The sequence below is a fragment of the Sinocyclocheilus rhinocerous genome, unplaced genomic scaffold, assembly GCF_001515625.1.
Source record: "Sinocyclocheilus rhinocerous isolate Xijiao unplaced genomic scaffold, SAMN03320098_v1.1 scaffold655, whole genome shotgun sequence".
Classification (NCBI taxonomy): domain Eukaryota; kingdom Metazoa; phylum Chordata; class Actinopteri; order Cypriniformes; family Cyprinidae; genus Sinocyclocheilus; species Sinocyclocheilus rhinocerous.
Genome location: NW_015646377.1, coordinates 256,350 through 264,397, shown reverse-complemented (window position 1 = coordinate 264,397; position 8,048 = coordinate 256,350). Strand labels below are relative to the sequence as shown.

The following is an 8,048-nucleotide window of genomic DNA, read 5'->3' as shown; positions in this document are numbered from 1 at the left end:
TTTGCGGGGCAAATCTCAGGTCAGTCTGAGCGCTCATGGTACTCACAGTGCCAGCCGTACACCTGCAGGCGCCACTGACTCGGACGGTTGTCGTTGTAATAAACACCGTAAACAGCAACCGTTCACGTGTCAGCACTTAATGCGCATATCCTATATGAAAAGCATTTTAGGGGGCCCTTGGCTTTTGGGGGCCCAAAGCGGTCGCTAACCTTTGCCTAATGGGTAAGTCCGCCCCTGCCTGTGTATCATCAGCCTAACATTTGAAGTTACGGTATGTTTAACTAATGTGGGGTAATGTGAAGTATGCAATCATAGGATTTATTCATGTTTTTTTTTATGCCAGGTTGGGGTAATACACTGATTTTCTGTCATGGTCTATGGACCCCCTGAATTAGCCTTGGCCACCCCATCTATAAAACTCTAGCTCCGCCACTGCAGCCCTGTGACAACTAGCCCCAACCAATCTCCAACACGTAAGATATTTGACAGTACGATTATAAAATCATGTTCTTACCTGTTTCATCAACACTCATGACCGGTGACAGCAGTATAAAAAAATCAGGATAAAACCAGCGTTGGGGATTTCACACTCTAAATGCCATGAGATTAACACATATTTTAATATGATTTTGACACCTCAACTAGTGCTGATAAAACAGAAGCAGAGTTTTAGCAGATAAGAAACTTGATGTCAGTCCATAAAGATGCTCATAATGTTTTTTTTCAAACAACGATAACAATGAACCTGCTCTTAAGAGACAGAGCAAATAATTGCTTGAATAACTGACTTTAATTTGTATAAGTAGACCAGCTATCATGGTGTGGACCAGGATTGTAAAACACTGGAAAGCATTGCATTGGTTGTGACTGCAATATGCAACATTCTGCGTAACTGTGCATTTGATAAAACGCAAAGTAATGGAAATTAAATAAACAAAGAACTTACAACACGCTGATGAAGATGCTAGATAGCGTTTAGCCTGTCACTGGTTTTGTTCTCAGAAGTGTCATCTTTCTCTAAATATGGTCACAAATACAGTTTCCTTTGTACTGAGATAAAAAAAAAAGTGTGAACCTTTTTATAGCAGCATCACTCTTTGGTGGACTGTGTGATCATGTGACGCTGAAGAACAACATACTCAGGAAGAGGAACTGTGAGAGTAAAACTTGAGGCCTTTCCACATACTCAATATGGCAGCTCTAGTAATGGAAGTCCCGCCTTCTAAACAAAAGAGCCAATCAGCAGTTGGTAAAGTCATTGCATGACTGCAGCTGCTGTTAGAAGCTCTGCTTTTTATAAAAACAGTTGCACATTCAGGACTGCACACATGCATTGGTAGAACATGGTGGATTTTTTAAACGCTATTTAAGTGTAAGAAGCAACATTTATTAGACAGTTAAAGTTAATTTTATTGCAGATTTAAAATGTTATTGAAATGTGACTTTGGCCAGCAGCTTTTGAGATTTTTACAAATATGGCAGCAGTGTGAATGGACTTTCCTTGAAAGGGAATTTTATTATTTTTGACCAGCAAAAGGTAAAGATCCAGTGATTACCTCAATATTGACATTAAAATGAATGTGTGACTAACTTCACTTCCATATTCAGAGTGAAATGGCATATCAAACAAGAATAAAGCATAGAGCGGGACTTTATTTTAGCCACTGGCATCGATTGGATTGTGAGAAGTGAGCATTGCATACGTTCGTTAAATTCGTTAAATGTAAGTTTGTTTTGTTTTTTTTAAGTAAAGGCCAGCGGCAGACAGTGAATCCTATAGCCTAGCCAATGTAATTTATCCCCCCCAAAAAATTAACAATAGATGTTTGAATCTTTTCTAACAGGCCTACTGGGGGTTCTAATACTGCTAAACGGTGCCATAACAGGGATGTCACTAAATTATTAATTACTGATTAATTAATTCTCCCCCTAAATGACATTTTTATTAAAAGCCATTTCCACCTTGCCAATCTGCCTTGTACTTTTTCCAAAACATTTTCCCAATTTTTCCCCATTGTCACTTCGTCTCCTAAAAACACCCCCAAATATTTATTTTATTTGTTTTATTTGTGTGCACTCACAATATCAACAAAACCTTGTGCTTTTATAAAATAAAGAAAACAAACGCTTCCTGCCGTCTCGGGCTTGAACAGGAGTGCTTCACAATGGTGAACCTAAACTCAGACATGATAAAAATATATAGAAAGCTTTAAATTACTACTTTAAAACGAAATAATTCAAATCGAAAATAGACTCTTAATAAAATAAACTCTTTCATTATGTAATCCCTGCATTTCTCTCTAAAGGCACATTTAATTAGGAGATGGCGAGTCATTTTTTTCATCATTGCCTAATGGGTAAGTCCGCCCCTGCCTGTGTATCATCAGCCTAACATTTGAAGTTACGGTATGTTTAACTAATGTGGGGTAATGTGAAGTATGCAATCATAGGATTTATTCATGTTTTTTTTTATGCCAGGTTGGGGTAATACACTGATTTTCTGTCATGGTCTATGGACCCCCTGAATTAGCCTTGGCCACCCCATCTATAAAACTCTAGCTCCGCCACTGCAGCCCTGTGACAACTAGCCCCAACCAATCTCCAACACGTAAGATATTTGACAGTACGATTATAAAATCATGTTCTTACCTGTTTCATCAACACTCATGACCGGTGACAGCAGTATAAAAAAATCAGGATAAAACCAGCGTTGGGGATTTCACACTCTAAATGCCATGAGATTAACACATATTTTAATATGATTTTGACACCTCAACTAGTGCTGATAAAACAGAAGCAGAGTTTTAGCAGATAAGAAACTTGATGTCAGTCCATAAAGATGCTCATAATGTTTTTTTTCAAACAACGATAACAATGAACCTGCTCTTAAGAGACAGAGCAAATAATTGCTTGAATAACTGACTTTAATTTGTATAAGTAGACCAGCTATCATGGTGTGGACCAGGATTGTAAAACACTGGAAAGCATTGCATTGGTTGTGACTGCAATATGCAACATTCTGCGTAACTGTGCATTTGATAAAACGCAAAGTAATGGAAATTAAATAAACAAAGAACTTACAACACGCTGATGAAGATGCTAGATAGCGTTTAGCCTGTCACTGGTTTTGTTCTCAGAAGTGTCATCTTTCTCTAAATATGGTCACAAATACAGTTTCCTTTGTACTGAGATAAAAAAAAAAGTGTGAACCTTTTTATAGCAGCATCACTCTTTGGTGGACTGTGTGATCATGTGACGCTGAAGAACAACATACTCAGGAAGAGGAACTGTGAGAGTAAAACTTGAGGCCTTTCCACATACTCAATATGGCAGCTCTAGTAATGGAAGTCCCGCCTTCTAAACAAAAGAGCCAATCAGCAGTTGGTAAAGTCATTGCATGACTGCAGCTGCTGTTAGAAGCTCTGCTTTTTATAAAAACAGTTGCACATTCAGGACTGCACACATGCATTGGTAGAACATGGTGGATTTTTTAAACGCTATTTAAGTGTAAGAAGCAACATTTATTAGACAGTTAAAGTTAATTTTATTGCAGATTTAAAATGTTATTGAAATGTGACTTTGGCCAGCAGCTTTTGAGATTTTTACAAATATGGCAGCAGTGTGAATGGACTTTCCTTGAAAGGGAATTTTATTATTTTTGACCAGCAAAAGGTAAAGATCCAGTGATTACCTCAATATTGACATTAAAATGAATGTGTGACTAACTTCACTTCCATATTCAGAGTGAAATGGCATATCAAACAAGAATAAAGCATAGAGCGGGACTTTATTTTAGCCACTGGCATCGATTGGATTGTGAGAAGTGAGCATTGCATACTGGATGAATTAATTTTTGTCTGAAATGTGAATTACTTACAAGTAGTAGGAAAGAGGAGAAATAAAAAGCGATACTTATTATTGAATTAAGTGTGTCAAATAACACTACTAGTATTAAGACCACTAATTTATTGAATGAAAGATTAATCCAAAATGTTAAATGTAAAAAATAAAAATAAAAACTCAGCAAATAAAAAAACAATTATCAATAAGTAATTACGATCAAACAAGTCACAATGCATAAAGCAACAACATATTCCCATGATGATATTATAAGCTGGCAACAAGCCTTTGATTTCCACTTGTATCCATTGTCGTAAATCTTTTCAAAATTCTCCAGTAAAGCTTCATCAGACACTCCTGTCAATCATCCAGGGTTCCACCACACAGAAACGCATTAAGGCTGTAAAATATTTTGGTGTGTGCCATCGTCCACTACAGCATATTTCTGTTAGGCTGCACCAATAAGACAAAAAGGAGATCGATTTACAAAGTTTAACTATTTAAAAAATAAAAAATAAAGGTACTCATTATAGTCAATCAGAATACTGCAGTGGCGTACACTGATGAGCCATTACATTATCTCTCTCTCTCTCTCTTTATATATATATATATATATATATGTCAATCATGTTTACACACTGCCTCTGAAATTTTCGTCCGTCATGAAAAAAAAAAAAAAGTATTGGTTTCGATTTTCTGCGTTTTTCGCATCCGTAGCAAGCATTTTGAGAGGTATTTTGACAATTCAGAGCCACCGTACAAGCGAAAGCCAAAATCCAGAATGGCGTCTGACAAGTTGATCCACTTCGTCTCGCAGCACAAAGCACTGTAAAGATCCTTGCACACTGAGTTCACAGAAATTGGTGGTCTTCTTTTTAATATCTGGCTCTATTATGGCTGGCAAAGCATCAAACTGAGCCACTGACATCCTGAAGTAAACTTTGAATTGCCCGTGATAATCCCGCTCATTTGACAGTAGCTTGAATTGACAGTTGTAGTAGCTTGAGTTAGGATGCAGATGTAAAATTATGTTCATTATCAAAAACAATAACATCTGTAAAAATTGTATCAACCTCATTTTTATACAGTGAAACTGAATTATTCTGACCGTTTTATATTTATTATAAATTAACCATTGGTCTTCCATAGTAGCAACTACATGGTTTCTAGGCATTTGTATGAAAAACAGTACATTCAGTATAAATGCACATACGCCATAGCTTAATCACAGAGAATACTGAAATTATATTCCATTACTCCTTTATTACATATTTATATTAATAATATAATACGATTTGATGTGAATATCCCACATTTCTGACACACTACCATGGTGCAGTTAGTGTTACTACAGTACATCCATGGTAAATGATTGTGATTTGTAGACGGGAAAGCCTTGTATTGTACCACACAGTGTTTCTCTTGTTTGTCAGTGCTGTTTCATCTACCTTCAAACTAGTTTAAATCACAGCGTCATCTGTGTTCTTCGCTGAATTCAAGCGCTTCACACTGGATCTCACAGCACTGTTTAGTGCTCGCGTGATCGAGACTCATCAGTGAGTAAACGCATCTGCTCTAGTAAAGTTGCGTTGCGCTGCCGTTTGAACTTTGACCCTTACGAAAATTAACCATGCACTCTAAAAAATGCTGGGTTAAATACAACCCAGTACTGGGTAAAATAGGGACAAACCCAGCAATTGGGTTGTTTTGACCCAGCGGTTGGGTTACTACCCAGAAGGTTGGGTTAAACATTTAACCTAACCGCTGGGTCAAAACAACCCAATTGCTGGGTTTGTCCCTATTTTACCCAGCACTGGGTTGTATTTAACCCAGCATTTTTTAGAATGTTTTTATTAAAGTAAAATTGTAGTAACCATGGTTCTTTGGCTTATTGACTACCATTTAAGTTTTACTACAAACATCATGGTTAAACTACACTCTAAAAAATGCTGGGTTAAATACAACCCAGTGCTGGGTAAAATATGTACAAACCCAGCAATTGGGCTGTTTTGACCCAGCGGTTGGGTTAAATGTTTAACCCAACTTTCTGGGTAGTAACCCAGCCGCTGGGTCAAAACAACCCAATTGCTGGGTTTGTCCCTATTTTACCCAGCACTGGGTTGTATTTAACCCAGCATTTTTTAGAGTGTATAGTTAGTATTTCAAAACTATGGTTATTCTGTGGTTACCATGGTTTAACTATAGTCACCATGGTTTTTTTGGTTTTATTTGTAATAAAACCATAGTTAATTATCGTAAGGGGAGCCGAGCGGATAAATGGTCCATGTTGCGCGTTTCAAATGAGTAGCTCTGTTTCGTTCCGTTTTTGCCGCATAAACATTATATCGAACATTTATCAAACTCTTGTTGTTTTATTGAGCAAAATTATATCACTATAATTACCATTATCGTTAGCGCCCAGCCCTACCACAAAGCATATCCCCAGGTTGAGAACCACTGCCTAGAAGATCCATCGCCACCTCGTTGAATCAACGCCTCGCCGCTACAGGTTATTAGGGAGGTGGTCATAATGTAATGGCTCATTAGTGTAGTTTACAGAGTAGGATATTTAATAGCACAATAATATTCTCTATTGACTCACAATTGGAAGATTCTCATAAATCGTAACATTCTCATACAGAGGGATGTTCATTTTAGGATCAGGTTTTTTACTGTAAGGATGAACAGCCTTCATGAAAGAGAGAGAGAGAGAGAGATACATGAGAACCAGGAGAAAAAGGAAAACACAACTAGTCTTGAAATGATATTGTCTAGGCTTGAATAAAAAGCTGTACACTCACCACCGCATTCTCATACACATATGATAACAGACTAGGATCAGATATTATGCTCATGTCATCAGAGATGTTTGTGAGGGACTGAAAAGAAGAAGAAAAATGTCCAATAGTGTTGCCATCAGCATTCCAAGACAGAAGAGTGGAGGATCAGAGTAATAAAATGAAAACATATAAAACAAGAATGGCATACATTATAAAATGCATCAGTAAACCTATTTCCGCGTTTGTTCAGTTGTGCATTTTTGTGGGTAAACGGAAATCTAGTGCTCTGTCAGTAGATTAACAGAACCAACATTTTACTGTACAATAAAGCAAATGATTACAAACATTTCAATACTTTATCTGATGCATGATGTAGCCTCTAAGAGTTATTTGTAAATTAATCATTCATCTGAGTCATATCTTTTCAGTGACTCCAAGTGATCCGGTTCAGTAAACCAGACTGACTGATTCTTTCACAAATCAGACTGAATCGCCTGAAACCTCTTTTAGTCAAGTCCATCTTAGAGTGATCTGAGTTATGATCTGAGTTAACTGTTTCTTACGTATGGCTTTATTATAATGCTTTCTAGTATATAAAATATCAAAGCACATGCGCTAATGTAACGAATAATTCGAATGCATTTTGTTTGCAAGGTGGGTCAACTACTAGTGATAAATAAAAAATAAAAAAAAAATTAAATAAATAAATTAATAAAATATTGTATTTGAACAAAGATTAATTTTAGTAAAATCTTTCCTTTATTTGTTGGTTCTTTCGCTATATTTTTCCTCATTCATTTTTAATTACATTAAAATTTTCATTTTTAAATTTTTAATGACATCTTTCCCTTCAGGGCCCCCTATTGGGCAAAGCGTGTATTTGAGCCCATATTGTAGTGAAACTGACTGACCTCGGACTGCAGTTTGTTCCTTTTTACACAGCTGCTCGAGAAAAAAAACAAAAACAACAACAAAAAAACTTATATTAACATATATATTAACATCACCCAATATTAAATCACATAACTAACATGAAAAGGAAAACTCTGACTCTTACCAGGTTAGTAATGCAATGATGACAGCAGCTACAATTCCACAAAGTGTTACTACAATGGCTGTATGAGATATATTCCAATATAGTACTGAGACAAGATGAAAGATTAAGAGAAATTGATCAGTTTGACTCAGTTCAGAAGGATTCATGTAAGTAAATGAGCTGCTCTACCTTTAACAGTGACAGCAACAGCATCTGATCTCTGAGATCCGTGTTGATTGTGAGCCTCACAGTAGAAGCGTCCACTCTGTAGTGCACTGAAACTCTGTCCAGATCCAACAGCTGAGCTTTGATTCTCCTTAAACCAGCTGATTTCTGCAGGTGGGTTTGAATCACTGCTGCAGCTCAGAGTCATTGGATCTCCCTCCACTATT

The 8,048-nt window shown here is 36.7% G+C and overlaps 1 protein-coding gene across 1 annotated transcript in view; it reads right to left on the bottom strand.

Annotated features, from left to right (window-relative positions):
* The window catches only part of LOC107707705 (B-cell receptor CD22-like), a 15,139-nt gene that overhangs the window by 5,661 nt on the left and 1,430 nt on the right, over positions 1-8,048 (bottom strand). The gene's annotated exons all lie outside the window — the stretch shown is intronic.